General features: G+C 45.1%; 1 protein-coding gene and 1 non-coding gene across 4 annotated transcripts in view; both read left to right on the forward strand.

Annotated features, from left to right (window-relative positions):
* Positions 1 to 26,586, forward strand: part of TNFAIP8 (TNF alpha induced protein 8) — a 159,856-nt gene that overhangs the window by 104,054 nt on the left and 29,216 nt on the right. The window lies entirely within an intron of this gene.
* Positions 21,571 to 21,708, forward strand: LOC114808312. Its single transcript, XR_003756158.1, has one exon. It is a non-coding gene; the product is annotated as a small nucleolar RNA SNORA7 (small nucleolar RNA).

Genomic DNA, 26,586 nt, shown 5'->3' on the forward strand with positions numbered 1-26,586 from the left:
TTTCCTCATCTGTAAAATGGCCATTCAATACCTGTTCTTCTTCCTACTTAGACAGCGAGCCCCTCGTGGGTTAGGAACTGTGTACGACCTGTAGGCTTGTTGTGGGCAGGGAATGTGTCTGTTAGAATTGTACTCTCCCGAGTGCTTAGTACAGTTCTCTGCACGCAGTAAGTGCTCAGTAAATACGATTGCTCTACCCTGGTGCTTAGAGCAGTGATCGGCACATAGTAAGCACTTAACAGATACAATCATTATTATTAGAATTATCATTATTATCGTTATTATCCTCTCATTCCACTATGGTTTGAGCCCGGCTGGAAGTTAGACCGACGGCTTGTTTGGGTTCTGTTGTTGCTTGGGGAACAGAGAAAGCCCTGTGCAGGTGAAGAGGCTGAAGTGGGGAAACAAAACCAGAGAAGTGGGGGTTCTGAAATCAGGGTGGTACAATAAGGGGTCAGGTAGGGTCAGCTCCTGCCCTACACCTGAGTTGATAGGTTGAAACTGACAGCCTGAGGAAACTGTTACAAGAAGACTCCATCTAAGCCAATCTCCACCTCAAATGCACGGGTCGGGGAGCGTGCTGATGGTCATGGGTTCTAATTCCGGTGCTGTCACATGTCTGCTGTGTGACCTCAGGCAAGTCACTTCACTTCTCTGGGCTTCAGGTACCTCATCTGTAAAACGGGGATTGAGTCTGTGAGTCCCACATGGGACAGGGACTGTGTCCAACCCAATATGCTTGTATCCATCCCGGCACTTAGTATAGTATCTGACACATAGTAAACACTTAACATGCCACAATTATTGTTATTATTATTGTTGTTGTTGTTGTTGTTAACTCTGTAGGTAGCTGCTCATGCACAGTGAATTCCAGGATGGGAAAATAATAATAATGATGGCATTTATTAAGGACTTTCATTCATTCATTCACTTGTATTTAATAAGCGCTTACTGTGTGCAGAGCACTATACTAAGCGCTTGGGAAAGTACGATGAAACAATAATAATAATGATGATGGTATTTATTAAGCTCTTACTATGTGCCTAGCACTGTTCTAAGCGCTGATGTCAAGAAACAGTGACATTCCCTGCCCACAGTGAGCTCACAATCTAGACGGTGAATGTTGGGTTAGGTACAAGAAAATCAAAGTTTCTAACCCATGTGGAGAGCAGTCTAAGAGAGGGAGAGCAGGTATCTTACCTCCATTTTGCGGATGAGGGAACTGTGGCCCAGAGAGGCTAAGTGACTTGCTCATGGTCACACAGCAGGCCAGTGGCAGAGCTGGATCTAGAACCCGGATCTCTGGAGTCCCAGATCTGTGCTCTCTGCACTAGGCTACGTTGCCTCCCATGTATCTCTAGAGTAGACAGGGACATATTAGTAAGAGGAATATGGCTTGTGTTGTGGGTAGGAGCAAATTCACCGTTGATTTAGTCAAAAACCGATTCATGGTGGAGGTGAGGTTTGAACTAGGCCTCGAAGGAATGGACTCGCGGGCAGGGAATGTGTCTACCAACTCTGTTGTATTGTACTCTCCCAAGCGCTTAGTACAGTACCGTGCACACAGTAAGCGCTCAATATATGCCATTGATTGACAGGAGTTTCGTAGGTATTCAATCCTATTTATTAAGTGCTTACTGTGTGCAGAGCACTGTACTAAGAGTGGCGGAGGTATTGGGAGGGGAAGTAAAGGGAACTTGAGACTTCTAGACTGTGAGTGCATTGTGGGCAGGGATTGTGTCTATTTGTTGCTGAATTGTACTTTCCAAGTGCTTAGTTATGTGCTCTGCACAAAGCAAGCACTCAGTAAATACGATTGAATGAATGAATGAATGAATGAATTTCTCTCCCTATTTTTTGTTCACTCTGCTGCATGTGCCTAGTCAGACACCCAACCCAGTCTGAAGGGAAATTTAGCGCTCACAAATACACTAAATTGCATCCCAACCTGATCAAGGTCTCTCTAGCCGAAACAGGGGCCTGAACTCTGCTATTATGCCAATCACTGAACGGTTTGCGACTAACCTAATAGGACCCTGATCGGGGTTTCGAGCACAAATTGCTTCCATTCCCATAAAGGTGGAGTTTGAGAACTAAGCAGGAAAGGGTGAAGGAGCCGAGGCCAGCTGAGAGGATTGGCCTGATTTCATGCGTGGCCAATGTCAGACCCCAGAGAGCTGACATACCTAGGAAGAGACTTTTAAAAGATATGTTGATTGTTTGAAAATTACCTGGTAGGAATCAGAGCACCCTACAGTTTTGTGAAATCATGTGTGAATTTGCCGCAAGAAAGTTTTTTTTTCATTCCCCAAGTTCATTCAACTCTTGATCATTCATGTGCTGATTATTCCATTTGTGGATGATCCAGGCCTGTGCTTCTTCTCCCTCCTCTATTTTCTGCTCATTGGCCATTTGATGACATTAGCAGCTCCACTAGAGTCTGGGCAGAGAGGAAGAGGGTGAAATAGAAATCAGTCCATTTTGCTATTTATCAGCAAGAATGTCTGGTGGGAGAGGAGATTTAAATTATGGCTGAAATGGGGGTTTGAATGATCTCTTTCTCTACCTCTAGAGGCGGCTAGGCAAGAATCAGGATATAATTGCACTTTGCCATTAACGGTGGTCAGTAAATCTGAAATGAGGTGCTGCTGAGGTGCTCAAGGGGACCCCTTTCTCCAGCTGACATCTCCCCCTCTCCTCAGAAACCTCCAATGGTTACCCATCCCCCTCGGCATCAAACAGAAACTCCTTAACATCGGCTTTAAGGCACTCAATCGGCTCTCTCCCTCCTACCTCACCTCGCTGTTCTCCTACTACAACCCAGCCCTCACACTCCGCTCCTCTAATGCCAGCCTACTCTGTGTACCTCCATCTTGTCCATCCCGCCACCAACCCCTGGCTCACATTCTCCCTCAGGCCTGGAACTCCATCCCCCTTCCTATACAATGATCCACCACTCTCCCCACCTTGAAAACCCTTGTAAAATCACACCTCTTCCGTGAAGCCTTCCCAGACTAAGTCCTCCCCTCTGTGCGGACTGTGCACTTGACTGTGTATCCCTTCAGCCCTTTGATTCTCCCCCCCAGCCCCACAATACTTATGTAACTATTCTTATGCTCTACTTCCCCATCCCTATTTTAATGTCTGTCTCCCCCTGTAGACTGCATGCTCCTTGTGGGCAAGGATCACGTCTACCAACTCTGTTGCACTTTCCCAAGCGCCCAATACAGTGCTCTGCACACAATAAGCACTGAATAAATGCCAATGATTGATTGATGTGCTATTTTGTACAGAAGGAGACTTGAAATGAGGGGTTTTCTGACAGTGATATTTCTTTTCCTTCCCCTGATGATAGATCTAAGTGATAGCTAAACAAACAAACAAAACCTCTCTATTGGTCTTCTTTTTTGCCATGGTGCCATTATTGAGTACTGGGGCTGTTTCTGATATAATTATACAATGTGAGATGCTAAGCATTTCATTTACCCATCTCTAGACTGACTCGTCTCGAGGAAGGGAAGAGGGAAAGTAGAGCTCCGTAGTTGGAACACATAATGCTTTCTGTGGCCAAGCCGTGTATCCTATATTAGCAGCATGGTCTAGTGGATAGAGCCCGGGCCTGGGAGTCAGGAAGACCTGGGTTTTAATCCTGGCTCCGCCACTTGTCTGCTGTGACCTTGGGCAAGTCACTTTACTTCTCTGGGCCTCAGTTACCTCATCTGTAAAATCGGATTAAGACTGTGAGTTCCAGGTGGGACATGGGGTGTCTCCAACCTGATTAGCTTGTATCTCCCCCAGCGCTTCATACAGTGCTTGACTCATAGTAAAAGCTTAACAAATACCATTATTATTATTTTTAATAATAATCAATCACTGGGAGTTACTGAGCATCTACTGGGTGCAGAGCTCTGCACTAAGGGCTTAGGAAAGTACAATACATCAGATTTCCCTGCCCACTGGGAGAGAATCATAAAGGCAGCAGGTGGCTTTTCTGAAGGAGGTCATTTCAAACCATTATCTGACTGCACTGATTTCAGTGGCCTTGGATGTTTCTATAATAAGTTCAGCATTATTAGACTTAGTAAGAAGTAAAAAACAGAAAAATCCACTTAAAGAGTCATTCAAAACGCTTCACCCAACAATGGAAATCTTTCGCATTTCTCCTCTTTTCATTTCACAAAGATTCCCAGAATGAAATGCCATTTTTTCTACTTTTTCTTTTTTCTAACAGACAAAATCCAAATTCTCTTTTAGCTAGAGATTTCTTTAATCGTTTGGTAGAGAAGCTGGGGATAATCATAATAATAATTGATAATATTATTCGTGGTAATTAGTTAAGCACTTCTTGTATGCCAGGAACTGTAAAAAAATATATAGTATTTGTTAAGTGCTTACTATGTGCCAACCACTGCTCTAAGCACTGGGGTAGATATAAGGCAATCAGGTTGTCCCATGTGGGGCTCACAGTCTTAATCTGCATTTTATAGATGAGGTAATTGAGGCACAGAGAAGTGAAGTGGCTTGCCCAAGGTCACACAGCATCCAAGTGGCAGAGCTGGGATTAGAACCCACATCCTCTGACTCCCAAGCCCGTACTCTTTCCATTAAGCCAGGCTGTACTAAAGAACTGGTGTGGATACAAGCAAATTGGGTTGGACGCAGGGACTGAGGCTCATGGTCTCAATCCACATTTTACAGATGAGGTAACTGAGGCACAGAGAAGGGAAGTGACTTGCCCAAGGTCACACAGCAGACATGAAATGGCCAAAAGTGAGCGTGGGGAGGAGAAACCAAGGTTAAGGCACATAATGGAAAATCCCCTCTAACATGGGAGTGAATTGGCTTTAAGTGCTGAAAAATATTTATAAAGCAGACCTCACTTAATGTCCTTTTTGATTCTGAAACTATATAGGGTTAAACCAACTGTGTTAAATAAGCCTAATTTTCCCAAAGCAAATAAATGCCAACAGGTTTTGTCAGCAAACCCTACCAGGTTAATGAACACTGTGAATGGCATACTATATTCCCCATCCACTAAATAAACAGAACTTCCATAGTAATGCGTGCAGAGTTTTCGGATCTGGAACTGGAAGTCCTACTAGGAATATGTTATCCAAAAATCTTCGGGCTCTAGGCCTTTCCTTCATTCATCACCACACCCCTAGGCATTGATTCAGATGGTGTCTTTGATCCACGTGCTTAAGATCCTTTCCATTTCAACCATTCGAGGAGCTCCAGTCCTCCATCCCCTGAAAGCACCCCTGAAAGCATTTAAGGCAACTGCCATGCTGCACTGCTTGAATCTCATTCTTTTTCCGTAATCAATCAGTCAATCAATCATATTTCTCGAGCACTTCCTGTGTGCAGAGCACTGAACTAAGCACCTGGGACAGTACAGTGTAACAGAGTTGGTAGACGCATTCCCTGCCCACAAAGAGGTTATAGTCCGTTTTCCCCCTCGCCTGCCTCAGTTTCTTCACAAACCCCGGCATTACCTCCAGAGTCAAGCTTGTTCAAGGTCTTTGCTCAGTGCTAGGAACAAACTGACTCACGGTAATTGATAGCCTGGTCCAAATTTGAATGTGAAACCAAGAGGGCTTATGTTTGAGATGGGAGTGAGCCCTCAGACTGGTGCTGACCAGCAAAAGGTGGCTCTGATAGCATGCACAACACTGCCAAGTATCTGATTGTGTGAGCGTAAAAGCCACCACAGGGGAAATCAGGGACTTCCTGCACTATTTTCAGGGTTTTGGGGGTTTTTTTGGGGGGGGAGGTGAGTGTTTAAATTAGCCTTGAATTTTTGGTCTTGACAAGCAGTGTGGCTCAGTGAGAAGCAAGTGGCCTAGTGGATAGCGTGTGGCCCTGGTAGTCAGAAGGACCTGAGTTCTAATCCCGGATCTGCCACTTGTCTGCTATGTGACCCTGGGCAAGTCACTTCACTTCTCTGTGCCTCAGTTCCTTCATCTGTAAAGTGGGGATTAAGACCGTGAGCCCCATGTGGGACATGGGGTGTCTCCAACATGATTAGCTTGTATCTCCCCCAGCGCTTAATACAGTGCCCGGCACATAATAAGTGCTTAACAAATACCGCCGCCTTGGCCGGAAAAAAAAAAGATAAGAGAAATGACCATAACCTATAGCTACAAACCGTGCGATTAGTTTATATTAGCTACAGTTCCGGAATTGTAGACCCTATTGCCGAATCTCTCAGGCCAATAAGGGATTTCCTCTTCCACATTCTTATAAATTATGTTAGAGAATGTAAAAAAAGTGTTGGGTCAGATGATCATTTCAGCATTTTAAGAAGGGTTAGCTTTCTCTTTGGTGCTGAAGGTTTCCATTAGTTAGCGGGGGCGGTGGCGGAGAACAAGTTTAGCTCCCAAGCAAGTGGGGGGAGTTTATCACTCGAGGATTACACAGGCATCCCCACAGACCCTTCTCCTGAGAGCAGGCCTTTGAAAATGACAGTGAGGCCCTTTTGCATCATCAGGCTGGAGGTGGACATTCCCAAGGGTTTGACCGCCCTCCTTTGCGAAAGGCAGCTGTGTGCCTGTAATTTGGCATTCCCCACAGCAGCTGGCCAAGAGTTTCTGGAGGACCAGTTGCTCAATGTATTGCCCATTGAGCTTAGGGTAGTAGTCTTGGATAAGGGCTGGCTTTCATAAGGTTCCTGCTTACCCATGGAATTTCATTCACTCATAACTGAAGAGCGGGGCACCGAGCTATAAATACATTTACTATATAGATCCCCGGTTTAATGATCCGAAGAACGTTATGCCAATCCCGTGTTTTTATCGGAGCGTATTCCAGAGGGCAAACAAAACAGCGCCGTTGCCGTTTTGCCATGAAGGTTGTCGTGGCTTTCTCGAAGTCAGTATTTGATATTTCTCCGAATTGTTTGGAAATGGGAGCGCACACTGCAGCTTTGTAGCGAGAGGCAGGATTTGGTTTCGAAAATATGTCAGTGCAAGCAACATTACCCCCTTCTATGGGAACAGTGACGCAGAGATGATCCCAAGCAAAACAACCTAAATTTCCCAGTGTAGATTACCCCCCTCCTCTCGGTGTCTGATGGGGTGCTTCCCTGTTGCCATTAACCACTGCCAAAACCAGGGGTTTGAAAGAAGCTAAATGAAAAGTGAAAAGACTTTCCAGTTCAACCTGCCAATGCAAGCTTTCCCCTGGGGTCTACCCCTCAATCCTGAGTACGATTCTGCTAAGGAGTCCAAGTCTTACAGCACAAGGGCCTACACATGTCCCTCAGACCTTCCTGTCAACATCTGGCAGGGGCCCAAGTGGCTAACAAGGAGGCCGTCCTCATTGTCAGGGCACGTGTCCACCACCTCTGTTGGATTGTACTCTCCCAAGCACTTAGTACAGTGTTCTGCATACAGTAAGCCCTCAATAAATACCACTGACTGACGGACTGTCCCAAGATTCCCAAATCCCTGGTCAACAAGAGATCGCATTCCCACTCCCTCAAGCTCCCCAATTCTTCAACCCGCTGTTCCTTGGAAGGTGGGGGCTAAGAACCCCACCTCGTGCGACTTGGCAGATATTAAGTCACACTGAGTGCACTTGATGAGTTTTTACGGGAAAACGAGCCCAGACCCAAGAAGTTTTGGGCAGAAACTCATGTGAGCTACTTGGAAAATTCTGTGATTTACCTCCAATTCAGCAAATCTAGACGGTATTTCACTCTCCTTCCCTTATCTCTCCCCCCACAGCCCCCCCACAATCAAACCTCTTCATATCTCCTGCTTTTTCCCTTCTGCAGCAGACTAAGTACCTCTTCACCTGGAAAGCTACAAGGTTTCATTTTTATCAGCAGATATGACTTAAATTTGGCCAAGATTTCAGGCCTTGGAACCTTTTATCGCTTCTGAGATGGTGCCCATCCAGTGGACCTCGGTTGAGGCACTGATGGCAATCAATAATATTGATTTAGCCTCTAGGAACTTGTGTGGAGTAGGAAATGGCCGTTGGGATCGCCCCTTAAAGCCTGTGGCCAGGAGTTTGAATTTAATTCACAAAGCTTGACAAGGTAGTGACTTCTGTTGGAATAATCTTGAAAGAGAGATATCTCCTACACATGGGAAGAGGTGGAGAGATGGGTACAGAGACAAGAGTGGAGAAAGGAATGAGGCTCCTTTGGCAGGTTTAGGCAGAGGAAGCAGTGTGGAGGAGGGAGGAATCGAGAATTAAGTCGTGGTGGGTGGAACAATGCTGAGCTCTGAGAGAGTGAAGGATGAATGGAATGGAAAAGTGTTTGGGGGAATGCGCAGAAGAATTCAAGAGGAAAGAATAGCATTGGAAGAAAGAAGTGATTTCATAACAACATTCTTGGCCAGAAGCGAGACAGGCAGGTGTTGCAGTAGTCAAAGCGAGAGATAGTAATAAGAATAATAATAATAATGATACTTTTTAAGCACTTACTATGTGCAAACACTGTTCTAAGTGCTGGAGTAGATACAAGTTAATCAGGTTGGACCTTGTCCCTGTCCAACATTGGGCCCACGCTCTTAATCCCCATTTTTTACAGATGAGGAAACCGAGGCAGACGAACAGGGCGTAGGCAATGGGTTTAGCAGAGTTTTTTTTTCTCAAAGCTTTAAGAATGGGAAGAACTTTTTCAGAGGAGGGAGTGAGCTTTCCTGAGGAGGAGAATGTCAAAACCACTTTCCTCCCGAGACTTGTATGTAAAACTTAAAGGGAGCCAAATTATCAACTGAGGGAGGATTTTGGAGAGACAAAATGAAGATGCCAGCCCTGACGGTAAATTTGATTTGGGGGTAGGTTTTTGAAGGATATGGATGGCATAGGTAGTGTTGCTGCTCCTCTGATTCCCAAAGGGGATGGGAGAGCAGCCATCGTTTCTAGTAATGGAATGGCTGCTTGTAAAAATGAGCTGGGAAAATCTTTTGTGCATCAACGGATGCATTTGTAAAAGAAATAGCAACAGCTTTGTGGTAATTATTTCAAAATTGGCAGTCTTCCTTCATCGTCCGTTTGCTGAAATGCTGGCAGTCCTTCGAATAAATGGATAAAGAAATGATGTATTTTGTTAGGGATTGTGACTCCCCTCCCTGTGTAGCCTTTAAGCTTTATCCGGCTTCTAAGGGCGGAGCTCATTAAGACGCACTCTGGTAAGCAGTCTCACCAAACGATTTAGGTCAGGGGATGGAGAGGCCTAGGTTTTAGGTCTGTGGTAGTTTAAACTGAAATGTTTACTTCACTAGACCGCATCATTCAGATAACATCAGACTTGCAGCTATAGAAGCAGCCGAGCTCTTCCTTGAGCAAGGTGCCGTGATGCGAGCGGGGTCCTACCCCTCACATGTGGGTTAATTTACCTAGTTGTGGCAGAGGCTGAGTGCGCTGCAAATGGCAGGCTTGGGTTTCTCAGGCACAGCAGCTTAGTGAGACGTGTTTCTGCAGTGTTTATTAGAGGGAAAATGGGTCAGGGTTGATGAGGTGAAGTGTAATTGCCACTTCTGAGTTGAGGGTCTTGCTGGAGCAAGCGACAGATTGCTCAGATGGTTAGTCCAGTGCTCTGCGCACAAGTAACCATTCATAACCGTTCAGTAAATAGCACTGATTGACTGACTAGAGGAAAGCCTCTGAGGAATCTCTGCTTAATCTGTATTAGTCGGTCTTGTTTTTCCTTTTGTCTCGAAATTGCCTCTTAGCTGAGAGGTCAGGTCGGCAAGAAGCTTACCTCACAGATGCTGAGTAGAGCTATGGTTTTCTGCAGCATGGCCTCATGGATAGAGCAAGGGGCCTGGGAGTCAGAAGGATCTGGGTTCGAAACCCAAGCTCCGCCACTTGTCTGCTCTGTGACCTGGGGCAAGCCACTTGATTTCTCTGTGCTTCAGTTACCTCATCTGTGAAATAGGGATTAAGACTGAGCCCCATGTGGAACATGAACTGTGCCCAATCTGATTAGATTGTATCTAGCCCAGCACTTAATCCAGTGCCTGGCACAAACTAAGTGCTTAACAACTACCCTAAAAAAATCCCTAAGGTGGTCACTGAGTCAACTGGACGGAGTAGAAAAGAGAGAGGGAGATGATTACATTCCACTCTTTTAAAGACAGGGAGATATGGGGCAGGAGAGTTTATATAGTGATGATGATTGGCACTGTTTTGGGTTGTTTTTGTTGTTGTTTTTCTTTAAATGGGACAGCTTCTTCAGACTGAGTTGGTTTTTTTCTACACATTTTGTTGTGTTGCCGTGGTATGGACAACCCCCATTTCACCCATAAAACTGGGAGCCATTTTAATATTGTCCTTTTCCAGGTTTAGTTTAGTTGACTCCAAGATATTTTAAGTGCATTTGGTACTATTTTCCACTTCATGAAAGAGTCAATTGACTAACTTTTATGCAGCCAGAGAGAGATGTAACAATAGTGGCAGTTTATTGCCACAAGTGTATGGCTGAACAGGAAGCTTTCAGGGTACATATGACTAACTAGTTTCCAGTCTCAAAAATAAAGTGGGGAATTTTGGGCAAGCCAGACATGTATATATATGTGTGTATATATATCTATCTATGCATATGCATATACATAGAGAGAGATATATATACACACACATATATATAGAAGGACCTCTACTGCTAAAAGAACCAATGACAACTCGATAAATTCCTCTTTTGTCACGAAGGACTTGCCATTTTAGATTGTACCGATTTGTTAGAATTTTTTAAATTTGTATTTAAAATAATTAGATTGCGACGTGCATTAGCTGATGATGATAATGGGCTGCGTGAACGTGGCAAACTGCATTTTAATCTTCCAGTGCTGGAATAAGGAGGGGATCTAAATTTTGAATTAAAAAATGTTCCTTCCTCTACTATCTTTTAGTTGTCTTGCTGTTTCAGAGCCCTTTTTCATTTTCATTTTCCTTCATCTCATACTTCTTGGGAGTAGGACATAAGTGTGTGGAACCTCATATAGACTTACAGGTAATCAGTCAATCAGTGGTATTTATTGAGCACTTACTGCATGCAGAGTACTGTGCTAAACGCTTGGAAGAGTATAGTAGAACAGAGTTGGTAGGCATGTTCCCTGCCCGAAACAAGCTTACAGTCCAGAGGGAGGCTATCCTATATTGGATCGATCAGTCGATTAACCGATGGTATTTATTGAGCACTTACTGTGGACAGGGCACTGTACTAAGCGCTTGGGAGACTGTAAGACTGTACGTTCTAGACTGTAAACTTATTGTGGGTAAGGAACGTGTCTACCAACTCTGTTGTTCTGTACTCTCCCAAGCACTTAGTACAGTACTCTGCATACGGTAAGTGCTCAACAAATGCGATTGACTACAGCACCATAGAGTTAGTAGATACGTTCCCAGCCCCCAGTGAACTTTCAGCCTCATGTCGTTCCTGGATTACCTCTCTCGCTCTCCACAGGATTGGGGAGGCGACCCTGTCAGAGGATGGTGGAGGAGGGAGGGCTGGGGGAGACCTGCTGATGAAGAAGCTTCCTATCATCATCTCTAGCTTCTATTTAGTTTCTCTCAAGAAATAAAGTTCTCTTGGGAGAGTGATGACTTATTTACGCCCATCCTCTCATCACTCTTATACGTTCAACTAATTATTCCGACTGCGTAAATGTTTTGATGCTTAACATGTCCATTAGAGGTTAAGATCCTTATGGGCAGTGAACATGTCAGTTCTTTATACAGAGTATACTAATTCCTGGAGTTGGAGTTTGGGTAACAGGTGCAAAATTGCTCAATCTAGAGCCAGAACATCAGAAGCCAATAGACTCCCATTTGCCCTGGCGATTTTTGAGGGCTCATGTTTATCCCATTCCCCCTTATTTTCTCCCACCATAATAAGAGATAAGCTCCTTTTTCTTTTGCCAATACAATGGCAGGATGAATCATCTTCGTTTTATTTTTAATACTATGTCTCCCACTTCCTTTCCCTGCTCAGACAGGACAATTTCCCTTTAGTTAGAAAAAAAAAAGAACTATGCTTAAGGAATATGATTTATTTGGCATAAGATGTTACATGAAATTCTCAGACTACAGGATTTTTATAACCTCATTTTTCGTAGGGGTCAAGAAGTCCTTTAATATGTTTTTTTCAAACATCAACCTTCCCCTTCATGAATCTGTAATTGGGATGCTGGTTCTTTCTATACATATGCACTATTTTCCATCCTTTTGTTATTTCTTTTTCTGCAAATTCTCCTCTTCTGCTCCCTCATCTATCCTTTCCCTCTGTGCCTTCCACCTCCCCCAAAAATAAAGTTTCATCATCTCTAGGTGAAATTGATCGAGCTGGACATGTGAGCATATGACAAAGATCCAGCCAGCTTGCTATTCTTTTTTTTTTTTTTTAATGGTATTTGTTAAGCACTTACTATGTGCCAGGAACTGTAGCAAGCACTGGGGTGGAGAAGAGCATGGCATAGTGGATAGAGCACCAGCTTGGGAGTCAGAAGGACATGGGTTCTAATCCTGTCCCTGCCACTTGTCTGCTGTGTGACCTTGGGCAAGTCACTTCACTTCTCTGGGCCTCAATTACCTCATCTGTGAAATGGGAATTGAGACTGTGAGCCCCACGTGGGACAGGGACTGTGTCCAACCTGATTTGCTTGTGTCTAACCCGATTTGCTTGTGTCCACCCCAGTGCTTAGTACAGTGAGTGGCACATAGTGCTTAACAAATGCCACAATAACAATAATAATAATTATTATTATTACAAGCAAATTGGTTGGAACACAGTCTCTGTCCCACGTGGGGCACACAGCCTTCTAGTGGGAGACTACTCTAGATAGCTAACCGTCCATTATAGGTGTTAGGTGGAAAGGCACATGATTTTATGGGAAAGGAAAGAATCATTTTTCTTTGATAGGGACTCAGTTACTCAACTGTAGTTATTGAATGCTTTCTCTGTGCAGAGGGTGATTTGAGGGATTAGGTGAGTTAGTTGAGGAAAGCAGCATGGCCTAGTGGATAGAGCACAGGCCTGGGAGTCAGAAGGACCTGGGTTCTAATCCCAGCTCTGCCACTTGTCTGCTGTGTGACCTTAGGTAAGTCACTTCACTTCTCTGATCCTCAGTTACCTCATCCGTAAAACGGGAATTAAGAGTGTGAGCCCCATGTGGGACAGGGACTGTGTCCAACCTGACTAATTTGTATCTACCCCAGTGCTTAAAACAGTGCTTGACACATAGTAAGCTCTTAGGAAATACCATCACCATCATCACCATCAGGCCTAAATGTGGGCACCTAGATATGGGGTAGAAGGATGGTGATTTTGAACGTGATTTTCAAAGTTGTCATAATTTCAGCATGGACGTTAAACGACAGTAATATTAAAATATGAGGCAACCGATTCCACAGAATAAAATCGGAAACTCCCTTCTGCTAGCTGCCATTCGTTGGTGTCCCGAAGATCAGCAAGCTGGGACTTGCCAGACTTACTCTGGCAGGAAATTAGAGGCTTCGACTGTCCACGGTAAGCACTCTGCCTTGAAGTTTCTATTAAGAAACTGTCAACGGAGGAGCTCTGGCTAATCTTCATTTCTCTAGCACGGTAGAAAGGGCACCAGGGCAGAGGTTGGTTCTGAAAGAACATCGCCAAGATCCGCCCTTTCCTCTCCATCCAAACTGCTACCTTGCTGGTACAATCTCTCATAATATCCCAACTAGATTATTGCATCAGCCTCCTCTCTGATCTCCCATCCTCCTGTCTCTCCCCACTTCAGTCTTTACTTCACTCCGCTGCCCGGATTATCTTTCTACAGAAACGCTCTTTGCATGTCACTCCCCTCCTCAAAAACCTCCAGTGGTTGCCTATCAACCTTTGCATGAAGCCAAAAACTCCTCTCTCTGGGCTTCAAAGCTCTCCATCACCTTGCCCCCTCCTATCTCACCTCCCTTCTCTCTTTCTACAGCCCAGCCCGCACACTCCGCTCCTCTGCCGCTCACCTCCTCAATATGCCTCGTTCTCACCTGTCCCGCCGTCGACCCCGGCCCACGTCCTGCCTCTGACCTGGAGTGCCCTCCCTCCTCACATCTGCCAAACTAACTCTCTTCCCCTCTTCAAAGCCCTCCTGAGAGCTCACCTCCTCCAGGAGGCCTTCCCAGACTAAGCCCTCCCTTTCCGTCTGCCTCTGCTCCCCTCCCCATTTCCCCTACTCCCTCCCTCTGCTCTACCCCCTTCCCCTCCCCACAGCACTTGTGTATATCTGTATATATTATTTCTATATTTTATTAATGATGTGTACATATCTGTGATTGTGTTTACCTATTTTGATGGTATTGATGTCTGACTACTTGTTTTGTTTTGCTGTCTCCCCATTTTAGACTGTGAGCCCGTTGTTGGACAGGGATTGTCTCTCTCTGTTGCCAAATTGTACGTTCCAAGCACTTAGTTCAGTGCTCTGCACACAGTAAACGCTCTATAGATTGAATGAAAGAATGAATGAAAGGAAGGAAGAAGGACCCTGAGGTGCTGTCCCCAGAGTGCATTGTGCTGAAACAGCTTCTGAGGTTTTTGAAGGGACAGAATGGCCAAGTGAGCTCCCCAGTTTGCTGTGCAAATCTTTCATTTGCATTGGGCTTGCAAGATGAGAAGCACTGGGACCTAGTGGAAAGAGCACGGGCCTGGGAGACAGTGGAAAGAGCCCGAGCTTGGGAGTCGGAGGTCATGGGTTCGAATCCCAGCTCCGCCACTTGTCAGCTGTGTGACTGTGGGCAAGTCACTTAACTTCTCTGGGCCTAAGTTCCCTCATCTGTAAAATGGGGATTAACTGTGAGCCTCGCGTGGGACAACTTGATTACCCTGTATCTACCTCAGCGCTTAGAACAGTGCTGTGCACATAGTAAGCACTTAACCAATACCAACATTATTATTATTAATCCCTGCTCCACCACTTGTCTGCTGTGTGACCTTGGACAAGTCACTTCACTTCTGTGCTTCAGTTACCTCATCTGTAAAACAGGGATTAAGACTGTGAGCCCGATGCGGGACAGGGACTGTGTCCAACCTGATTTGCTTGTATTCACCCCACTGCTTAGTAGAGTGCCTGGCACATAGTAAGCACTTAACAAATACCATTATTATTATTGCTATTATTCAGGTAATTCTACCCTCCACCTTTTGGGGAACAGGACTTACTTAAATGAAGAGGTGCCTGCCTTTCGAAACACAGATTGGCCATTTCAGTGCTGATTCAGGGTTTCCAAACTCAACTTCCATGGTGACTGTCTAGCACGGGAGAATTGGCCATGTTTCTTTATCGAAAGGAATGTTAGTCTTTGTGAGGGAACGTGTAGCTGCATGGCATACTGTATATTTTAAGGAGTCAGAGAGACGTGTTGGTGTAGACAAAGGGTGATGTTTGCATGAGGTTTTAACGCACACCACATTGGTATTTGGGAGAGGTTCTGGTATTCCGAGATATGCAGGCTGTAATGAATTTAGGTACAGTGAAGCACCTGTCTAGGACCTATATAAAGACTGAGTATATATATATATAATTTTTCGGTTCTAATATACAGACACACATATATAAGAACCAAAAAATTATTCATGGACCCCTTATCGGATGTCCAAGTAACTGAACACATGTCTCTACATTCCAAAGAGATCGACAGACGGTGGTTTAAAAATGGGAGCTGCCGATTCGGGTTAACCAGCCCTTTATTTGGGTAAACATAATTAGCTGATGCTTTTTCTTTAAAGGAGGTGGTAACAGAAGAAAATGAGGGGGAAAAAAAAATACACAAACTAGGAATCGCAGTATTCCGTCCCAAATCAGAGCTGTAGACACAAGTTTAGGTATTTTCCTTGATTCATTGTGACCTTGAATGTTTCTCTTACCTTTGCTGTGACTGCCTTTGCTTACTGTAGTGAGGCAGGGAAATGAAAAGTCTATAATGGGAAATCACCAATCTGGGAAATATGCTCGCATACTCGTATTTTTAACTCTGCCTTTAAAATGGCAAAATCCGTAAGCATCTGTGGATTCCTTAGAATCAGATATGCTGTCAGAAGGTTATTTGACTAACCTTGCGAGTTAGAATGTTGATTTGGGAAGGTTATTAGAAAAACACACTGTTTTAGCAATTGGGTATGTGTCTGGGAATTAGACAGGCAAAACCAGCTGAACTAGTTGTTACGTACACACACAGCTGTCCAAGTGCTACACAACTCCACACACCTCATTTTGAAGAGCTCCCCTAATTAAAATTTTTTCCTAAATTGACTCTCCACACTGGAGATGCATAGCTTCATCACTTCAGCTGAAGTCCTACATTCTTATCATTGTGAATCTTAAATTGACCCACTTCAAATTTGTGCTTCTCTATAGTGCATACAAAGATAGTGTTTTAATAGTAGCTCTTCATATTTAGTAATGATGTTTAGTGCCATTTTTAATGGTATTTGTTAAGCACTTAGTATGTGCGAGACACTGTACTAAGCACTGGGGTAGCTACCAGCTAATCAGGTTGGACCCAGTTCACGTCCCATATGGGGCGCACAGTCTTCATCCCCATGTTACAGATGAGATAACTGAGGTACAGAGAAGTGAAGTGACTTGCCCGAGTTCACCCAGCAGACAAGTGGTGGAGCCTACTACCCCTTCAACCTAAGGGGGAATTGGACTGTTTTCATTTAGGCTGGGTAATACCAGCTGCATCCTGGTTTCAGTGGATTGCCTAGGCAAAATTGGATTTTTCAGGGTTGGGTGGAGTGAAAGATTTAATTCAATATCATCTCCCTTGCTTCTGGAGGATGTCCCAACTTCTAATAGCATCTGCCAGAAGGTCTAATCCCGGCTCCGCCACTGGTCTGCTGTGTGACCTTGGGCACGCGGTCACTTAACTCTCTGCGCCTCAGCTCCCTCATCTGAAAAAGGGGGATATGGACTGTATCGAACCTGATTAGTAGCTACCCCAGGCACATCGTAAGCGCTTAACAAATACCATAAAAGAAAGAGTTCAGAAAAAACGGGCAGTTCTTAACTGGCTGTTGCCCTTGAGCTATTTCCTTCTCTGGCCTTCCCAGCAAGAATCATCAGCACTGCTATAAAACGCTTGACTAGCCTAACATTTTAATACACCTGATTGGGAAATGGTCAAGGCCAGTATGTTGGAAGATTTCCCTAAGAAATATTTCAGCGATGCCCAAGCCAGGGGCTAAGAGGTTGCTGATCCTAAAATAACTGGCACATGTGATTTTTCTTTTATCAGATTGTGACATTCACATGGAAAGTTCCAGAAAATATCAGCCCTAGGAATGGAGTACTAAGTATGGCCTGCTTCTTAAAGCGAATGTGATTTTTTGTTTTAGTTTTTTGGTTGGGGAAGGGAAGCAGAAGGCAACAGAGAAGTAGAAGCCAAACAGTGTAGAAACTCTTCGATTTCCTAGGATTATGGGTAAATTGCAGAACTCTGGAATAAGTCAGCACCAAGCCCTTCACAGATTTCTCCAGAGAAATGAAAGTTCAGAACGTTCTTGGTTCCCCCACCTCCAAGCCTGTCCATGTTTAATCAATCAGTGGTATCTACAGAGTGCTTACTGTGTGCAGAGCATTGTACTAAGTGCTTGGGAGGGTACAAGTGGAAAGAACATGGGCCTGGGAGTCAGAGGACCTGGGTTCTAATCCTGCCTCCGCCACATGTCTGGTCTCTGACCTTGGGCAAGTCACTTAACTTCGGGGCCTCAGTTACCTCATCTGTAAAATCGGGTTTAAGAGTGGGAGCCCCATGTGGGACAGGGACTGTGTCTAACCTGAATGACTTATATCCACCCCACTGCTTAGAACGGTGTTCGGCACATAGTAAGTGCATTACAAGTATCATCATTATTGTTACCTAACTTCTCTGTGCCTCAGTTACCTCATCTGTAAAAGAGATGATCAAGACTGTGAGCCGTATGTGGGACAGGCACTGACTCAGTTATCTTCTATCTACCCCATGCTTAGTACAGTGCCTGGCACATAGTAAGCACTTAACAAATACCACAATTATCATTATTATTATTATTTTATGCCACAAGCAAAAGAATGCCGACCCCCACCGCTCCTAGGTGGATGGGACAGAGTGGGACGTGGTGTGATCAATTAATGGAATGTATTGAGTGCTCAGGGTTGGTAGACCCCGTTCCCTGGGTGTGATGGTTCCAGCCCGAGGGCAGTGCTTGACCAGCGTTAGGGCCTTATACGATCTACATGACTGTAGGTTTCCCAACTGTCTCTTGGTTCGTGGCTTTCTGCATGCACCAGTATTTACCACCATCACCCATGGAATTGCCAGGCCCTTTGACTCTAGGCCTGAAGGAGGAAGACCGGTCTGTTATCGCTGAGCTCAAGAATGTTCGGAGAAGCAGTGTAGCCTAGTGGAAGGAGCACAGGCCTGGGAGTCAGAGGACTTGGGTTCTAATCCCTCCCTCCTCCCCTTGTCTGCTATATGGCTTCGAGCAAGCCACTTAATTTCTCAGGGCCCTCAGTGTCCTCATCTGAAAAATGGAGATTCAATATCTGTTCCCCCTTCTAATTAGACTGTGAGCCCCTTGTGGAACAAGGGACTCTGTCCAATCTGATTATCTTGGAACTACCCTAGTGCTTAATACAGTTCTTGGCACACAGTAAGTGTTTAACAGTTGTTTCTTTGTGTGTGTGTGGTATTTAAGCAATTAATTTGTGCCGGGCACTGTAATAAGCACTGGAAGTAGATACAAGTTAATTAGGTTGGACACAGTCCCTGTCCCGCATAGAGCTCACAGTCTTAATCCCCATTTTACAGATGAGGTAACTGAGGCACAGAGAAGCCAAGTGACTCTCCCAGGGTCACATAGCAGACATGTGGCGGAGCCACGTTAGATCCCAGGCCTGTCCTCTGTCCACTAGATTACTCTGCTTCTTAGCAATTATTATTATTGTTGTTGGCAATGAGGGGGCAAAATTGTTTTGGTTGGTCTATTTTCCTTTTCTTCCTCTGCCAGACTTTTCAGGACAGTGCGGTTCCGTCCAGCACGGTCCGATATCGGGATTTGGTGTGGGCACAGATAGCCCATGACTGCTTTTGCAAGCTGAGATTTACCAACAGTGGCTCCTCCCTCTTGCTTTTTAGAGTGTTACCACACTCAGCTGGAGTCTCAGTTGGCACATTTACCCTAACCAGTTATGTTCTAAGAAGCGGGTCTGCCCTACTAGGGTGAAGATTCTTCCAAGGGGTTGGCCAGGATGGGGGCTAGACTTGAGCCTGACTTTGCCACCTCCAGATCTGGGGCCCTCCGGGACCATTTGGACCCTGGGAAGCCCAGTGGCTCTGGCATCTCCAGCATGTGACCTTGAGGAAGTCACTTTGCTTCTCTGTGCCTCAGTAACCTCATCTGTAGAATAAGGATCAAGACTGGGGGCTCCATGTGGGACAGGGAGTGTGTCCCACCTGATTACCTTGTATCTTGAATAGTGGATAGAGAGTCAGAAGGTCATGGGTTCTCATCCCGGCTCCGCCCTTTGTCTGCTGCGTGGCCTTGGGCAAGTCACCTCACTTCTCTGTGCCTCAGTTACCTCGTCTGTAAAATAGGGATGAAGACTGTGAGCCCTATGTGGGACAGGGTCTGTGTCCAACCTGATCTGCTGGTATCCACCCCAGTGCTTAGTAGAGCGCCTGGCCCATAGTAAGCACTTAACAAATACCATTAAAAAAAAAAATCAGCCAGAGGTAAATCGTGCACTTCCGACCCTCTGGACACACAGGGATATTCCCAGAATATTTACCCATATAGGGCTCCACAGAGAATGTGTGTGTGTGCTCTAGGTACACATACTTTATATTCATCATCCGGATTCCACAGTTATTCAGTGTGCTGCCTTGAAAATCCCAGCTCTTCCAGATGCCTGCTCTGTGACCTTGGGCAAGTCTCTTAACTTCCCTGTGCTTCCATTTCCCCATCTAATAGAATGGGGATTTGATGCCCGTTTTCCCTCCTACTTAGACCGTAAGCGCTGTGTGTTTAACTTGACTTTACTTGTGTCTACTCCAGGGCTTAGAATAGTGCTTAACAAATACCGTAATAATAATAAAAAATCTGCATTCCATTTGCCAAAGTGTTCTTGATATCCATCAGGACACAGGCATCTTCCACCATGAGGCACCGTGAGGAGTGAAATGTGGGGATGAGAATGGAAAATCCAAGTCTGGAGAAATCATAGCAAGTGTTTGTAGGGTGGATTTTTTTTTTTAAGTTCATTCTCTCCTGGAACATTAGATTTGAACAGGTGAATCAGCTTAGGGACACTCTTATCCCCCACCCCCCACCCCCACCCCCAAAAGAGTCAATAAAATCTTGTTAGGTTTGTACGCCTTGGGAAAATTGAAAGCCATCCAAGATAGGGCACTAAAATTAGGTTTTGGTACATAACTTCATTTTTCATCTGTCTGCTTTCTCTAACCATTTGGTCTCAGGAGAAATAGGCAAGCTAGAGATAAAGTTACAGTTTGCTGATGGTTCCCTTGAAATCCCACCCTAAAAGGGGTAATATTTTACTACCATCTTGATCATTATCAAAAAATAGTTGATTATTGTAGAAAGTTTTGTTCCCCTGCAAGGAAAAAGGCTCATAGTTATCAAACACAGGCAGTATCGTAACTCCAGCACTTTTTCTTTATACTGTGGCCTTTTTGCATATTGGGCTATGAATTCAAATCTAATCCTCCATGCCCGTGTTTTAGGATGTTCATACTGAAATCACGTTTCAACAAAATGATCGTGTAAATAAGCCTGGAACTCCCCATCTTCAAAACCTTTTTTAAAGATTCTTATCTTCTCCAAGAAGCTTTCCCTGACTCATTTCTCATTTCCCACCCTATCCGCCCTCCTTTCCGTGCCACCTATGCACTTGGGTCTGTAATAATAATAATAAAAATAATATCCGTTAAGCACTTACTATGTTCCAGGCACTGTACTAAGCACTGGGGTAGATACGAGCAAATCGGGGACAAAGTCCCTATCCCACGACGGGCTCACAGTCTCAATCCTCATTTTACAGATGAGGTAACTGAGGCCCAGAGAAGTCAGGTGACTTGCTCAAGGTCACACAGCAGACAAGTGGCGGAGATGGGATTAGAACCCCGACCTTCTGACTTCCAGGCCCGTGCTGTACCCACTACACCATGCTTTGGTACTCACCTCACCCTCAGCCCCAAAACACTTCTGTACTTATCCTTGTATCCTGATGCCTCCCGAGCTGTAATATCTTTCAATGTCTGCGTCCCCTTCTAAACTGTAAACTCCTGGGCAGGGATCGTGTCTACCAACTCTCTTATATTACACTCTCCCGAGCGCTTAGTACAGTGCCCGGTAAACAGTTAAATACCATCTATTGATTGATATCGTACTGTAGCCGACACAGGGGCACAGCGTCTCAATTTTCCATCCTTCATAATTTAAGTATGCTACGCATACAGCTGTTCTTTGTATCTGAACGTGACATTACTGACAGTGACTTTTATCCAGTATCCCTGCGTGTGCATGTCATTGCAAAGACACAGTTTGCCGCTGACAATTTGATCCACACTGAACATTAACCTCCCCTCTCAGGTTTGCACCTGGAGAGTTTCCAGTGCTCTACCAGTCCCGGCTACGGGAGGGAGAGTCAAGCAGAGGCCTACCCATTCCATTCCTAGCTTGGCCAGTGGCTAGCGAGTGGAAGGCCGTCTGCTCCAAGTCAAGACTCCCCCGTGCTGGGCGGCAGCGGCACGGGAGAGAATCGAGGGCGGAGACTCGAGTTTACTGCTCCGAAGGCGGCAATGGTCAACCACTTCCGCATTTTTACCAAGAAAACTCTGTGGATACACTCCCAGAACGATTGCAGATGGAGAACGGGGTGTTCTGGGAGAGATGTCCATGGTGTCGCTATGGGTCAGAAACAACTCGATGGCTTAGGACGAGACAAACATTAACTCCCAGTTTCCACCAGTGATAATGATTGTGGTTTTAAGCACTGAGTTTGGGCCAAGCGCTGTACTAAGTGTTGGGGTAGATAAAATAATCAGGTCAGACACCGTGCCTCTCCCTCATGGGGCTCGGGGTCTCAGTCGGAGGGAGAACAGGCATTGACTCCCCATTTTAACAATAATAAAAATGATGGTATTTGTTAAATGCTTACTATGTGCAAAGCACTGTTCTAAGCGCTGGGAGGGGATACAAGGCGATCAGGTTGTCCTACGTGGGGCTCACAATCTTAATCCCCATTTTACAGATGAGAGAACTGAAGCCCAGAGAAGTTGTGACCTGCCCAAAGTCACACAACTGATGAGAGGCAGAGCCGGGATTAGAACCCATGACCTCTGACTCCCAAGCCCGTGCTCTTTCCACTGAGCCACGCTGGGAGGTAACCGAGGCCCAGAGAAGCAAAGTGACTTGCCCAAGGTCACACGGCATCAAATCACTACTTCTAAAACTTTGCCTTTTGAGAATGTTTCTGTACCGCTTGAGGATGATTGAGGATAAAATGAGAGAATTGATGCAAAAGAGCTTTGGAAACCCAGGGACTGTATAAATAAAAGTTATCACCATATACTACGTCATCATAGCCCTGAAGCTACTAGTGTTTTTCTAGGCTAGAATTTGAACCTCCACAGAGAAAGGTTTGAAATGAGAAAAGTTTCAGAGCTACTTCTCCATCTTAGTTATTTGAATCATCAGTTACCAGTAACAGGTTTAGTTTGACACTGCTTGCTCAGCAATGTTTTCTTTAAGCTTTCTCTTTAAGGAAGTGAAACCAGCTCTATGGAAGTTTTGGTTTCTTTGATGTGACGGCAAAGCAGAGCACATAGGTTTGGTAAGAAAAACTCAGAAAATGTGCCTTCCGGAGAGACTGCTCTGGGAAGTAGTCTGTAAGGACTATTTGTTCTTTTTTTGTTTTGTTTTCTTTTTCCCTTAGTATTTCATTTATTTGACAAGCTAATCAATTTCCACTTAACGGACATTATAGTGAATCTAGGATATGATGTTCACAGCCCCTGCCACAATCTGATTTGTTTTTTGGCTTTTTTTTTTAATGATTGAAAACAGAAAACTACTTTTAAACTTTCTGGAAGAAATTAAATTATGAAACCCAGGACTTCGTTATGCATTGAGTCTTTTGTCAGTATTATTTTCTCTTCCGTTTAATCAGATCTCCTGCTGTTGAAGTCAATACCTGGACCAAACAGGATGGAGTCCAACTGTGTGACTCTATTTGGTTTTAACTTATTATAGTAAAAATAAATGGAGAGGAGCAGTTTATCTTAGTAGCTTTCACAAGTCATAGAAAAATACGATGAAATAACAGGCTGGCTCTTAAATGAAGATGGGACTAAAATACTCAAAACTACGTAAAGGGTCAGTCGCTCAAATTGGAAACCTCCAGAACGAGAATGAGAATCCAGAGTCTTGCTGTTCAGAGGCGAGAACAGCTTCATTATTTTGTCTTACTCATCTTTTAATTCTGCTTCTGACTTCAAGGTGGGAATCTGCACACATCAAATTAGTGTTTATCGAGCATCCGTTTGGTGTTCTTGTTGCTTGAAGTACAGACTAAAGAAACAACGTGTTCCCCCGCCCACAGGAGTTTGCCCCTGATAGGGGAGACAAACAAAAAGATTTACAACTCGAATAGTTGAAATAAAGAATGTGCAGTTGAACAAAACATGTATCTAAGTGCACGGAGGGTACGTAATAATATTGTGGTATTTCTTGAGCGCCTATTATGTGCCAAGCATTGTACTAAGTGCTGCGGTACATACAAAATAATCCGATCCCACGTGGGGCTCACAGCCTAAGTAGGAGGGAGACAGGTATTGAATCCCCATTTTTAAGTGGCACAGAGAAGTGAAGTGACTTGCCGAAGGTCTCACAGAAGACAAGTGGCAGAACTGGGATTAGGACCCAGGTCCTCTGGCTCCCAGGCCCGTGCTCTTTCCACTAGGTCACATTACTTCTCCAGAAGTGGTTTATGAGTTTATGGCTAAGGCCCTGGGTTGTTGATTAGGGAAGGATTGCTGGAGGAAGTAAGGTTTTAGGAAGGCTGTGAATGTGGGGAGAGTTGTGGTCTGTGGGGTTTGGAGAGGGAAGGAGTTCCAAGCAGGAGGAAGAACGTGAAGGAGGGGATGGAGGAGGGAGAGTTGAGAGTGAGATACAGTTAGAAGCGTGGCTTGGGAGAAACTAAGAGAGCGAGTTTGGAGAATAGCAGGTGAAGAGGGTAAATAGTTCAGATGGGGCAAGTTGGTGAAGCCAATCGTGAGGAGTTTTTGTGTGATTTGGAGAGATTTTCTAGCGAAGCAGCATGGCCTAGAGGATAGAGCATAGGCTTGGGAGTCAGAAAGACCTGCGTTCTAATTCCAGTTCCCTCACTTGTCGTGTGAACTTGGACAAGTCAGTTAGCTTCTGTCCCTCAGCTACCTCACCTGTAAAATGGGGATTAAGACTGTGAGCCCCACGTGGGACATGGTTTGTTTCCAACCTGATGAGCTTGCGTTTACCCCAGCGCTTGGTACAGTGCCTGGCGCATAATAGGTGCTTAAGAAACGCCCTTAAAAAAATCAACAATAAAAAGACCCAAGGAGCCAATGGAGGGTTTTGAGGAGAGGAGAGATGTGGAGTTGGTGACCAGCGAGGAGGCTGATGGTCTAGTTTAGCTGTGATAGGATCAGAGTGGTGAGGTTGAGTAGGAAGAACTGACAGGAGTTGGCAGTTGACTTGTCTGATGTTTGTACTGACAGAAGTAGGCCTGTGTCACCAGAGAACTTTCTTGTGTGCTTCTTTCAGTGGTATTTACTGAGTACTGACGGTGTGCAGAGCACTGTACTAAGCGCTTGGGAGAGTACAGTATTAGCCCACAGAATACATTTTCTCTCCAACACTATCAGGTCTCGCTGTCGACCCCTTACCCAAGCCTTCCATTTTGGAACTCTCTCCTTCTTCAGATCTGACAGACCACCACTCTCCCCGTCTTCAAATCCTTACTGGAATCAAACCTCCTCCAGGAAGTCTTCCCTGACTAACTTCTCATCTCCCCACCCCATCCCGCCCCACTTCTGTGTCACCTGTGACTCAATTCTCATCTCCCCATCCTCCTTTCCCTCCCTTCTGCATCATCAGTGCCCTTAGGGCCATACCCCGTAAACATTTTTTTATGGTATTTGTTAAGCAGTTTGTTCCTGTTAAGCGTTTACATTGTGCCAAACACTGTACTAAGAGCTGGGGTAGAAAGAAGATAATCAGGTCCCCCCCTTGGGGCTCAAAGTCTAAGTAGGAGGGAGAATAGGTACAGAATCCCCATGTTGCAGATGAGGGAACTGAGGCACAGAGAAGTTAGGTGACTTGCCCAAGGTCACACAGCAGAGAAGTGGCAGAGCCGGCATTAGAACCCGGGTCCTCTGACTCCGAGGCCTTTGTTCTTTCCATTAGACCCTGCTGCTTCTCATAAGCGCTCACTAGGCACCAAGTACTGTTCTAAGTGCTGGGATAGATACAGGTTAAATCAGGCCAAGCACCGTCCCTGTCCCACTTGGAGTTCGCGGTCAAGTAGGCGAGAGAGCAGGTATTGAATCACCATTTCGTAGTGGAGGAAACTGAGGCATAGAGAAGTAAGTGACTTGCCAAAGGTCAAGCAGCAGGCAAGTGGTGGAGGTAGGATTATCTTCAAATGCTGTCGAGTCGTTTCTAACCCATAGCGACTCCATGGACGCTCCCTCTTCAGAACGTCCTGTCTTCTGTCACAGCGTCATTCTGGTATGTGTATCCGTAGAGTCTTCTTGGTAAAGATACAGAAATGGTATATCGTTGCCTTGCCTTCTTCCGCAAGCGCTCAATAAATACCGTATTTTACGGTATTTGTTAAGTATTTACTGTGTGTCAGCCACTATTCTAAGCACTAGGGTAGATTCGAGGAAATCAGGTCTCATGTGATTAATCCCCATTTTACAGATGAGGTAAATGAGGCACAGAGAAGTGAAGTGACCTGCCCAGGGTCACACAGCAGACAAGCGCCGGAACTGGAATTAGAAACCATGACCTTCTGACTCCCAGGCCCCGTGCTCTATCCACTACCCCGTGAGGCTTCCCTGGTACCTCTAATCAATCAGTCAATCAGTGGGTAGAGCCCAGGCCAGGGAGTCAGAAGGACCTGGGTTCTAATTCTGGCTAATCAGTGCCTAGCCACTGATTGATTGATTGGAGGTACCAGTGAAGCCTCCTGGCGTAGTGGGTAGAGCACGGGCCTTGGAGTCAGAAGGTCATGGGTTCTAATTCTAGTTCCGCCGCTTGTCTGCTGTGTGACCCTGGGCAGGTCACTTCACTTCTCTGTGCCTCAGTTACCTCATCTGTAAAATGGGGATTGGGACTGTGAGCCCCATGTGGGACAGGGACTGTGTCCAAACTGATTGGCTTGCATCCACCCCAGCGCTTAGTACAGTGCCTGGCACATAGTAAGCGCTTAACAAATACCGCTATTATTATTATCATCATCATTATTACATCATCAATGACCATGTGATCCTCTCCTGGGCCTGAAACGAGAAAGGGCCAGGACGTTTGAGCACCGTTACCTATAAGAAGCTATA

Source organism: Ornithorhynchus anatinus, chromosome X5 (genome assembly GCF_004115215.2).
Source record: "Ornithorhynchus anatinus isolate Pmale09 chromosome X5, mOrnAna1.pri.v4, whole genome shotgun sequence".
In the NCBI taxonomy this organism is placed as follows: Eukaryota; Metazoa; Chordata; class Mammalia; order Monotremata; family Ornithorhynchidae; genus Ornithorhynchus; species Ornithorhynchus anatinus.